The sequence below is a fragment of the Mesoplodon mirus genome (assembly GCF_964341445.2).
Source record: "Mesoplodon mirus genome assembly, chromosome: 10".
In the NCBI taxonomy this organism is placed as follows: Eukaryota; Metazoa; Chordata; class Mammalia; order Artiodactyla; family Ziphiidae; genus Mesoplodon; species Mesoplodon mirus.
Genome location: NC_138986.1, coordinates 19355637 through 19368448, shown reverse-complemented (window position 1 = coordinate 19368448; position 12812 = coordinate 19355637). Strand labels below are relative to the sequence as shown.

The 12812-nt window shown below is 38.7% G+C and overlaps 1 protein-coding gene across 3 annotated transcripts in view; it reads right to left on the bottom strand.

The window, feature by feature from the left end:
• Window positions 1-4902, bottom strand: part of SHPRH (SNF2 histone linker PHD RING helicase) — a gene marked incomplete at its 3' end in the record, with an annotated part of 90290 nt that extends 85388 nt beyond the window's left edge. For 2 of the 3 annotated variants that reach the window (XM_082634383.1, XM_082634385.1), the window contains exon 1: window positions 4739-4902. Of the gene's footprint in view, window positions 1-4330; window positions 4693-4738 lie in introns of those variants that run through there. The other variant, XM_082634384.1, reaches the window with a different exon arrangement.
• Between the last annotated feature and the right edge of the window lie 7910 nt (window positions 4903-12812).

Sequence of the window (12812 nt, the reverse complement as noted above, 5' to 3'; positions counted from 1 at the left end):
TGAAGTTGTGGCTCTACCGCGCGCTTAGAGCTCGCGTGCCTAGAGCCTGTGCTCCGCAGCAAGAGAAGCCACCGTAATGAGAAGCCCACGCACCGCAACTAGAGAAAGCCCACGCGCTGCAAGGAAGACCCAATGCAGCCAAAAATAAATAAATTAATTTAAAAAAAACTAATTTAAAAAGCAAAGACAAAAAGTAGGTGCAGAAGTGATTTAAAAACTGTAAGAGAATATTAAGAATAGCTTTATTCTAATAAACTTGAAAAATCTAGATAAGATGTGTAATTTACTAACAAAATGTAATGAATAAAACTGGTCCAATAAATAGAAGATCTGAATAGAACAATAACCATGAAAGAAACAAATAATATTACTTATCTGCCTAAGATCTACCTCATTTCCTTGTTGACAGAACCTTTCTCTTACTTAGGAACACGTTGGCCTTGTGACTTAAAAGAAGAGTGGTTTCCTCCACAGTCTCAAGGAAGTTGTTTGTGCAGTCCAATAAGGATACCACTAGCTTCCTGTGGCAATTCAACTTTAAGTTAAAAAAAGATTTGAACTCAGCTCTTCATTCTCACTAACCACACTTCAAGAGCTCAAAAGCCATATGTGACTAGTGGCTACTGTACTGGACAGTGTAAATATATAGAACACTCTCATAATTGCAAAATGTCTATCAAACATTGCTGGTCTAAGTCAGTCATGAGAATTCCACTCCCTCAACCAGTGCTTGGTTTATGAATATGCAGGTGGTGATCTATCTCTGACTATAGTTAACTACTTTTCAAGCATCTTATCGTCTCTATTATCTTGGATAAGAGATCAGAATAATATAGGAAGCCCTTAATAACCTAAGTGCTTCTCTGTGTCCAGTTCTCCTCAGAGCACAGGTTGGAATACTGGAATTGGGTCACTCTGCTGAAGTTAGGCTATACCAGTTTATCAGTTAGCTACTGTCATAAATATGCTGTATAACGCATCACCCAAAGCTCTGCCGTGAGACAGCAATAATTTATTCTCACAGATCTGCAGGTTAGCTGAGGGTTGGCTGATCTGGGCTAGGTTTCGGGAGAAGCAGCTTGGCTCTGCTTAATGTAGCCCTCATCCTTCTCCTGGGACCAGAAAAAAAAAAACAAACCCAGGAACGTTCTTATGGCAGTGACTGAGGTGTAAGAGTACAAATCCAACCGAACAAGTATTTTTCTGTATTTGGTCAGGGTAAAACCACTAAGGTTCCACGGGCCAAAGCAAGGCACATGGATGGACTCAAAGTCAAGAGGTGGGGGTATATATTACACTTCTTTATCGGTGGAACTGCTCATGGCAAAGAGCGTGGATATGAGGTAGGGGATGGGGAGGGAACTGGGCCAGTTACACAACCTATCACACCAATCACAGTAATATTAGTAACATGGTAATTATGGAACCATTAATTCTAAAAGCCCCCAAAGCAACTGGCTAAAGTGTCTCACATCTGCAAAGCAATCTGGTTTACAGGAGAGAATGTGGGCTTTGAAGTACTATCAATAGATTCTAATTCTAGCCTTGGCACGTACAAATTATCTAGCCTCTTTGTGTATGTACAAGAGCACAGCAACAGAAATTTAGCACATATTCAGTAAGTGGTCATTGCTATTATCATCACCCCGAGAACACTATAAACTATATTTTACAATAACCGAACTTTAAAGTGGCCGGATGGGGGACTACAGATCAGTGTGTTTCAAATTTGACTTACATTAGAATCACCTGGAGGAAAGTTTAAAAATCCTGATGCCTGGTACTACCCCAGCCAATTAAATTATAATCTCTGGGGCAGGGCTCAGGCACTACCTCCATTATTTTTTAGGCTCCCTAGGTGATGCCAGCATACAGCCAAGTTTGAGAAACCTCGTTATTGTTAGCAGCTGCCTACTAAAATCCACTTCTTTCTTTCTAAAGTATAGTATAGATGGGAAATGTCTGCTCAACGGGTGCTGCATCTCTAGTAATCCATGACCATTTTGAGCCAATCAATTGCGAAGAGAGGCTAATATGTGCCCTTTCTCTTACAACAGTCTCGTAATAGAGATATTATTGAATCAGAATACATTCCTTCAACTCTCTGTTCTTTTCTCTGGTAAGGCTCATCCAGTATCTTTTAAGTGATATATACCACTATAATCTGCACATTCTTTTAGATGTTTGCTTCCAATCTGATTCTTCTAATATTATAGAAGTATTTGTCAATTACAATGATAAGTTGAAGAAAAATAAAGACCAGGATTTCTAGCAAGGCTCTTATTTTGTTCAGTTCTCTACTGAGCAAACATTCATGATCTGCCTTCCCTCCACCCCACCATCCTGTTTTGGTTGACTCTTTTTCTAGCAGACCTCTATCTAGGGATAACTCTTGAACCAAAGAAGATAATATTTGATCAAAGCTACTTATAACCATAATGTTAACTGGTAGCTAATAAGTCAAGTACTGGTAAAATTCCATATATCTCTAATCATATTCCAATTCTAAATCCTTCTCCTTGTTTTCCTCATACCAGAGGAATCTCATCTTTGATGATTCTGCTTCTTCTTCCTCCCCCTTAAATATCAGTGTTTGGGTATAACATGATTATATGCAGTTTTCTATATGGACCACATTTTTACTGTCCCTCACTTAGATGTAAAAAGTCTTTTGCTCGAAATGCCCTTTCATGCTTTTCTGCCTATCGCTGTCCTAATCTCCCCACAAAACCTTCCATGACCAGGTATGCTGAGTTAAGGGCCTCTCCTCCTTGATCCCAACTGTTACAGTGTTCTTAACTGTTGGACTTTGAACTACTTGAAAACTGGGCAGGAACAGTATCCTATTCAGCATTGTACTCACAATGCCAGGTCAGCGTCAGGATGGAAATGAGATACAAAGTAACATGAACCAAAGATCTGTAATTTTCTGAATACCCTCTCTCTTTTTAAGGACCTAGGATAGTACTTTACTCATATTTCTTTCTGGAAAAATCTCTCTTAACCATATTCTAAAAGACTATAGGTAGTGTGAAACTACTCCTTACTATTTCTGGCCCAGAATGAGACAGAGAAAACTGACTGACCTGTATCTTTAACAGAAAACAAAGATAGATTGCTAGAAGAGTAAACATAAAATGTTAAGTTACTAAGACAATACAACAAATGGATATCAATTAAACTTATTCAGGTTCTTTCCTCTCCAAATTATTAGCTCTTCATTAAAAGACACATACCAATCCTGAATTACCACAAATCCACGGTAGGCCTGGGTTTAGGCTATTAGGGGAACAAAGAGTATATACATTTGAGATATTGCTGTCCAAGGTAAGCCTTATTATGCAAGTGAAGCCCAATCACTACTGATAAGTGAAAAGTTCTCAGTGACCTAGCATTACCACAATCTTCTTCTGTAGTGATAATTCCAGTAGGCTGAGAGTATTTTCATCTACTGAATTCTAGAACATATGTTAGTCACAGATACTTAGAAAATGCCCTCATAATATTTTTCACCAGCAGATTGTTTCCCCCAAATCTTTCTAGCCTGAACTCTTAATAAAAGATTTGTTTTAATAATCCTGTAAGTACAGTTCTTTAGGCTGCACAAGAAGAGTATATATAAACATATGTATAGCATCCTTCAAAACTAAACTATTTTATTCTCAACTGCCAGCTTATTGGCTAAGTGGACCTTGTAAACTCCAGGAAGTGCCAGCTTTTGCAGTACAGGAACACTTACCCCACAGCTGTTCACTACCACACTGCTTCCAGCATGATTACTGATCATAATCAACTAGTCTTTTTGGTGACAGTATAGATATTATGGATTATTTCAATTAATGGGAGTTTCATCATTCTTGCTATCACCCTACCGAATAGTAAAAAATAGCTTTAATGACTTTATAAATAAAAATAAAAATTATTATTTTTTTGTTCCGTTAAAGCCACAAGTTAATTTAAACACAAGTAGGAAAACACCAAACATCTAGGATTTTTACCTCATGGCTAATGTCAAGTCACTTAGAAAAAAGACACAAGCCTAGTGGCCATTATTTAATAATACTGTTTATCTGACAGTGACCATCAATCATCAGAAAACACACCTTGGTTCTGGAAACTAGCAACTACCACGGAGTCAAAGTGTACAATGTGCACTGGTGGTTTTGAATGCGAATGTAATTAATATGACTCCAGAGGCAACTGAGAACTTTCAGACTAACTTGGCCTCGGCCTCCCCTTTACTACATTACAACCCCGCCCACCAAGAAGCTAGGCAGCTGCCCAGTTCCAAGTCTCCAGGGGCATATCTGCGGCGAATGGTGATACCCACTCAGTTTTCTTCCGAAAGACTCAAAAGCGGTTCGAGGAGTCTGAAGAGGGCTGTCAGCGCCGATCGCTCCCAGCAGGCCGGGCAAACAAGCTGCCGCGAGGCGGAGGAGCGCGATCACAGCCCTCGGGGCGCTCGAACAAGACACTGCAGGCCCCAGCCCCCGGGGAGAAGCACAGTCTCCTTTCCCACGGCCCCACCTCGTCCCGGGGGAGCCGCGGCGGTGCACGGGCCCACACGTCTGGGATGGGGAAGGGTCGGGGGGACTCGCGCTGCGGCTCCCTCTCTGCCTTTTAGTTTCCAGGACTCCAGAACAACAGAGTCCTCCCTCCCTGCGACCTCCGTCTCTGTGCAGAGACTCCTTCCGTCCCCGACCTCTGACCCCTGACCCTCCATCACCCAAGCGCCTACCTAGACTCGTTCTCCAAGCCCCTAGAGCCTCTCTGCACCAAGGTCCGGGGCACGCATTCGCCACCCAGCAAACATCCGCCTGAGGCAGGCACGCGCGACTTAGGCTGGTGTGTGTTGCGGTTCCCGGGGGGACCCAGAAACCACAGCTCCTAGGTGCCGGGCGCGCGCTGGAGCGTGGGGTCAAGGTGAACGCGCACGTGGGAGCGCCCCGCCCCTTTTGTCCGGCAGTGGCTTCATGAGTGTCTTCTGCGCAAGTCCACACGGTTAGAGACTCTCGAAAGACACGGTTGAAGTCTCGCGATAGCTCGACACCAAGATATTGGAGAATACAGGATTGGCTGGAACCTCTACGGAGGAGGCGGGGCTCTAAGCGGATTTAGAAGGGAGCGGGGCTCCCGGCTGAAGGAGCGAAGCTCCCTGTGGAAGGGAGTGGGATTAGCTTGAAGCGAGTGATAGATGTTAAGAGTTGTGGCTTTAATAAAAAGCCAGAAGAGAATTCTGCAAATGCACCTTTTAAATTGTTTCCGGAAAGCAGCCACTAATTAATTACGGATGAAGCTTATCTCCCTCAGAAAAGTGATTTTAAAAGACTTTCCAGGGAGATGTGAGTAAATATTTTAAGATGAGGAAAAAACTACACGTATTGTGCTGAAGCTGGCCTTCCAATATCTCAGTCTTTTTCCTTCTCTTCACTGAGTGGTAGCCACTTTTCTTGGAGGTAGGCTTATGCCTAGATAACTGGCATAACGGAGAGACTTCAGGGCCAAGAGCCTGAAAAATAACCCTCAGGAACATGGGGCACTCAATGATTGAGTACCTAATAGGGACTCAGCACTATGCTGTGGAGTGGCGTCTTGGCCTGTGTGATCACAGAAGGACAAAAGTAAGTTCTTGCCTATGGGAGCATCCGTTGGCTGCGGAGATAGTCCAGAGTGGTCCATATTCTTTTTTTTTTTTTTTTTCGGTACCCGGGCCTCTCACTGTTGTGGCCTCTCCCCGTTGCGGAGCACAGGCTCCGGACGCGCAGGCTCCGCGGCCATGGCTCACGGGCCCAGCCGCTCCGAGGCATGTGGGATCTTCCCGGACCGGGGCACGAACCCGTGTCCCCTGCATCGGCAGGCGGACCCTCAACCACTGCGCCACCAGGGAAGCCCGGTCCCTATTCTTTAGACCTCTAAAATAGCCTAAGAGAAGCCATTTGCATAAATGAAACCACGTAGAATTCAGTGGAAATCAGTGACCTTATCCAAGTCTTCGTAAGGCAAGTTGAAAAAGAAGTGCTAGTGCTGGAGCAGTAGGCAAGCAGAGTCCCTCTTCATTGGAGAACTGATCCTTTTACTAAGTATTGATACAAGACATAATGGAGCCTTTCTTTTGGAAGTGTAATTTGAAACTCCATATTTAAACGTTTATTGTGCTGTAAAAGGTTATCTTTGATAGTTTTATGTCACATTTCACCATTGGAGCAGAAAATTAAGCTCATAATTTGACTGAGTTCAGCTGGTACCAGGCAGAAATATTTAAAAATAAGCACAGCATCATTTCCTCTTTGTTCAGCTTGATCAGGGTAATTAATCTCTATAGACATTATTGTTATCCTGTACGAAATATTAAAGTATAGATCCAGTTGTGTGTCTGGAGATGTAATTTCACCTACAGAGATGGACTTCTATACAGTATCCTGTGCTTACAATTAAAAAAAATTCTTCCTCTTGAATTTTCCAATGGTGTGTTCAATCCTGTATTTGCAAAGTGCCCTGTGTAGTCTTTGAAAAGTTCTCTATGAAGTAATGTTTTTTCATATTAGAATCACCAGAGCTCATTTTTGCACCTTAGCATTCTGGAAGCTCCCAGCTGTGAAATAGCTGTTCACCCCTGACAACACTCAGTTCATCCACCCATTAGATGCTAAAGATCTAATAGCATTCCTCAAGTGGGAATCAGTTGATCAGACATCAACCAGTCAGGGAACCACTCAGTGTACATAGAGTTCAACTGCTTCTTCCTGAAACTGTAAATGTAGCTGAAGTCAGACCGCTTGCTTCCTTGTGTGGTCCACTAGGCCAAAGCTATAGATCCAGTTCCTTTTGGGGACAGTAGCTTTATTCTAACCTTGCCCCTAACTCAGGTCATCAATTTTAGAAAACAATGTTTTAAGTTGTTCTCAAGGAGGAGGAATGGTTGAGAGGTAGTAAATGAGTAAATGTAAATTTAACTCCCTTTGGAGGCAGAAAAGCATGACTGATCATTTAGGAGTAGAACTTCGTTTTGCAAAGCCCTTTCATGTTTGTTTTTCCATTTGATCCTAAAATGATAATATGAGATATTTAAATTTTTCATTTAAACAGGAATCTGTGACTCAGAAATTTGGTGATTTGCCACAGTTTGGCTCTCAGAGAACAAGAGAATCTAGAATTCCTCTGGATTCTCTGTCTAGGCTATTTCCTCTTATTACTAAGTCATGTTGTCTATCAAATAAAAATGAACAAATTTTCACCAAACTTTCTAGGTTGCCATGGGAAAAATGAAGGCAAGAGGTGTGTAATTACTTGATGACACAGGGCAGTGTATATCAACAACAAGGATCATTCAGACCCAGCACTCCTTAATAGAAAGATCATTAATAAAATTGCTTGAGAAGTTTATTCCATATTCTACTTATATTTGCCTGCTCTGTGGAAGTGAAGTTGATGGCCACTCAGTGTGATTGAGGCTTGCCAAAGATGACTTTTTTGTCAAAAGTGACTTTTTGTTTCCAGTTTCCTTACTACCAATCTGTCTTAGGATTGCTTTTCCTCCTCCTGACAGAATGAAAATATTAAGGGCAAAGTCACTATTTCAGAATGAATCACAATGTCCAAAGCCATTGTTAAAGTGTGTGTAGTACTAACAGTGAGAGGAAGAAACATTGTTTTGGAAAATTGGTGCTGGTAGAGGTGATCAGCTGTGTTGAAGTGAATGAGTACCAGGTCAAACAAACAAGAAATGGTATCATAGGGACTGGGCATGCTTTGCTGTAGCTTGACCACGTTGGGGGTCAGAAGGTGTGTGACTTGAACACAATGTTTAGAACTTCACAGTTTTTGCTCGGGCTAGTCATGGATAGGTTTAACTGTTAACTTTCATTTTAATTTTTCCTTGGTGATTTGCAGGTCAAATTTATTTCAAAGTCCAAAGTTTGTTCTATCTCCCCTGCTGCAAGCTCAACCTGCAAACTGAAAACTCTGCCTCTCCTAAAGCAAAATTTGGAATCTGTACATAAAATGCTGCATTGGACATGAACTCAGGACAAAAGGAAATGGGAATTCACCATTTCTTTGTAAGTACTTGTTTTGGGTGTTAATAAAGCGATGCTTGTAAATTAGGTAAGCACAAGGAGAAAGTTGAAGTTGGGTCTGTTGGGTAAGGAAAGATATGAGATTGTATTCAGTGTTTATTAATGAAGATAATATAATCTGTATCCTTGGTACCCTTCTGAGTCCCTCCCCACCTCCATTCCCAATTGTTACTTTTCATAATTGCATTTTTTTCCAGCTGATTTTGTCAATATGGCCTCTGAGCATTAAGGAATAGTAATATTGTAGATAAGCCTCTCTATGCTTATGACTTAAGTAATATTTATTATGCAATTCTGACAAAAATAGAAGTGAAATACTTTTTGAATATTTAAAAGATTTCTATCATGCGTCATTTTAAAGTACAAATGTGATGTAGCACTTTCAGAATGAACCTAAAATCCCAAGGAAGTTTAATCATAGTAGTGTTAGCATAAAATGATGCTTGCCAGAGGAAAAGAACCTTTCTGAAGCTTCCATCCACTAGAAGGTTAGCACCATGCTCAGACATCAGCACTGGTGTGTTTTTTAGGTCAATTTTGGAGACAATGGCAAAATTAGGTATGAGTTTCACTTCCTTTAAATCCTGTAAATTTGATGAATTTCTCTTTGGGCTCTTAAACTTAAATACTTTACATACTGCATGATAGTAGTATCTAATGATCAATTATGTCCATGTGCCATAAATTCCCCTCTTGACTATTAGCTCCTGAGAGTTAATTTTTAAAAAACAAACCAAATCCATCCAACCATCTCAGGTACCTCTAGTGAAACCAATTTAAAGACAGATATTTGGAAACCACTTGAGCAAATGACCTCCAGCTTATGAACTAATTGATTCCTGGATGCTTAAAAAACAAGTTTATGTAAATCAAATCCTTATTTCCCATATGCGTAATGTTATAAAGTGGGACACCAATCCTGGAAACCATTCCATACCTTAAAAATACCAAAATTACCGTCACAAGAATTAACTCAAAATAGGTCACAGATGTAAATATAAAATACAAAACTATAAAATTCCTAGAAGATAACACAGAAGAAAACCTAGATGGCCTTGGGTATGGTGATGATGGTACTTTTAGATAATATACCAAAGGCATGATCCATGAAAAAAAAATTGATGAGCTGAACTTCATTAAAATTAAAATAATCTGCTCTGCAAAAGACAATATCAAGAGAATTAGAAGACAAGACACATACTGGGAGAAAATATTTGCAAAAGACTCATCTGATAAAGGACTGTAACTACAATCATTAGTTAAGGGATACACAAGATAAAAAGATGTAAGATGTAACTTCTAAAACATAAAAAAATGTTGGGTGGGGAGAGTAAAAATGTAGAGCTTTAGAACGTTATCAGCCTTAAGTTCTTACCAACTTAATGCAGACTGTTACAGATGTAAGTTGTTATATGTAAGCCTCATGGTAACCACAAAGCAAAAACCTATAGTAGATACACAAAACTTAAAGAGAAAGGATTTTAAACATACCACTAAACAAAGTTAGCAAATTACGAAGGAAGAGAGCAAGAGAAGGAGAAAGGAATAGAGAGGAACTATAAAACAACCAGAAAACAATTAACAAAATGACAATAAGTAAATACCTATCAGTAACTGCTTTAAATATAAATGTACTAAATTCCTCAGTCAGAAGACCTAGAGTGGCTTAATGGATAAAAAGCAAGACCTGTCTGTATGCTGCCTACTAGAGACTCACTTCAGATATAAGGAAACACACAGACTGAAAATGAAAGGATGGAAAAAGCTATTCTATGCAAATGGAAACTAAAAGAAAGCTGGGGTAGCTATACTTATATCAGACAAAATAGACTTTAAAACAAAGACTATAATAAGAGACAAAGAAGGGCATTACATAATGATAAAGGGATCAATCCAACAAGCGGGTTTAACATTTGTAAATATTTATACACCCAACATAGGAGCACCTATATATAAAATATATAAAAATATATAAAAATATATAAAGCATATATTAACAGACTAAAGGGAGAAATAGCAATACAGTAATTTATATCAATGGATAAATCATCTAGACAAAATTTCATTAAGGAAACATCAGCCTTAAATGACACATTAGTTCAGATGAACTTAACAGAAATACACAGAACATTCCATCCAAAAGCAACAGAATACACGTTCTTCTAAAGTGCATATGAAACATTATCCATAACTGATCCTATCTTAGGCCACAAAACAATTCTTAATAAACTTAAGAAGATTGAAATCATATCAGGCATCTTTTCCCACCACAGAGGTGGGAAATCAATTACAAGAAGAAAACTGGAAAATTTACAAATAAGTGAAGATTAAACAACATGCTGCTGAACAACCAATGAATTAAAGAAGAAATGGAAAGATAAATAAAAAAAATACCTTGATACAAGTGAAAATGGAAACACAACATACCAAAATATATGGGATGCAGCAAAAGCAGTTCTTAGAGGGAAGTTCATAGAGATAAATGCCTACATCAAGAAACAAGAAAAATCTCAAACAACCTAGTAATAATATATAATAATTATATCAAGGTATAATAAGTATTTAATATAATTGTATAATAAAATCAATAGATGCAGAAAAAGCATTTGACAAAGTTCAACATCCATTCATGATTAAAGCTCTCAAGAAAATATGTATAGAAGGAATTTACCATAACACAAAATAGGCCATAGGCCATATGTGAAAAGCCCACAGCTAATATCATATTCAGTGAGGAAGAAATGAAAACTTTCTCTTGAATATCTGGTACAAGACAATAATGCCCACTCTCACCACTTCTATTCAACATAGTACTGGAAGTCCTAGCCAGAGCAATGAAATAAGAAAAGAGAAATAAAAGGCATCCAAATTGGAAAAGTAGTAAAATTATCCCTATTTGCAGATGATATAATTATGTATGTAGAAAACCCTAAAGTCTCAACCATCAAAACCTGTTAGAGCTAATAAATGAATTTGGTAAGGTTGAAGGATACAAAATCAACATAAATACAAAAATCAGTCATGTTTCTATACACAAACAATAAACTATCTGAAAGGGAAATTAAGGAAACAATTCTATTCACAATAGCAACAAAAATAATAAAATACTTAGGAATAAACTTAACAAAAGACATAGACTTATACACTGAAAATTATAAAACATTGATGATGGAAATTGTAGAAGACACAGATAAATGGAAAGACATCTTATGTTCATGAATTGGAAGAATTCATAAAATGTCCATACCACCCAAAGCCATCTGTAGATTCAATGCAACCCCTATCAAAACCCCAATGACATTCTTTACAGAAGCAGTAAAAACAATCCCAATATTCATATGGACCCCCAAAAGAATCTTGAGAAGAAAAAACAAAGCTGGAGGTATCATACTTCCTGGTTTCAAACTTTATTACAAAGCTATATCAAAACAGTATGGTACTGGCATAAGAAAGACATATAGATCAGTGTAACAGAATAGAGAGCCCAGAAATAAATCCACACATTTACAGTCAGCCGATCTCTGGCAAGGATGCTAATTACCCATAATGAGGAAAAGATAGTCTCTTCAATAAATTTTGGGAGAACTGGACCCTTCTCTCACACCATCTACAAAAACCAATTCAAAGCAGATTAAAGGAATAAACATAATTCTTGAAACTGCAAAACTACCAGATTAAAACATAGGGAAAAAGCTTCTTCACATTAGTCTGGGCAATGATTTTTTTGGATATGACACCAAAAGCCCAGGAACAAAAGCAAAAACAGACAATGAGATTTGTCTATTTTTCTATGAGATTGCATCAAACTGAAATGTTTCTGCACAACAAAGGAACCAGTCGAGTGGAAAAGCAACCTACAGAATGGGAGAAAATATTTGCAAACAATATAACTGGTAAGGGGTTAATAATACCTGAAATATATAAATAACTCAATCAGTTAAACAGCAAAAACAAGCAAACAATAAAACCCAAAAATAAACCCAATGAAAAAATGGGCTAAGCGCATAGCACAGGGAGATCAGCTCGGTGATTTGTGACCACCTAGAGGGGTGGGATAGGGAGTGTGAGAGGGAGGGAGATGCAAGAGGGAAGCGATATGGGGACATATGTATATGTATAACTGATTCACTTTGTTATAAAGCAGAAACTGACACACCATTGTAAAGCAATTATACTCTAATAAAGATGTTTAAAAAAAATGGGCTAAGGACCTGAATAGATACTTATCAAAAGAGCACATACAAATGGCCAACAGGTATACGGATGAAGGGGTGCTCAACATCCCTAATCATCAGAGAAGTGGAAATCAAACCTACAATGAGATATTACCTCAAACTTGTTAGAATGGCTATTATCAAAAAGACAAAAGAGATGTTGGCAAGGATATAGAGAAAAAGGAACCCTGGTACACTGTTGGTGGGAATGTAAATTAGTACAGCCATCATGGAAAACAGCTTGTAAATTCCTTAGAAAGTTAAAAATAGAGCTACCATATGATCTCGCAATCTCATATCTGGGTATATAACCAAAGGAAATGAAATCAGTATATTGAAGAGATATCTGCACTTCTGTGGGGTTCATTGCAGCATTATGCACAATATTCAATACATAGAAACAACCTAAAGTGTTCATCAGTGGATGAGTGGATAAAGAAAATGTGAATATATATATAGTTCAGCCTTAAAAGAAAAGAAAATCCTGCCATTTGCAACATGGACAAACCTGGAGAACGTTGTG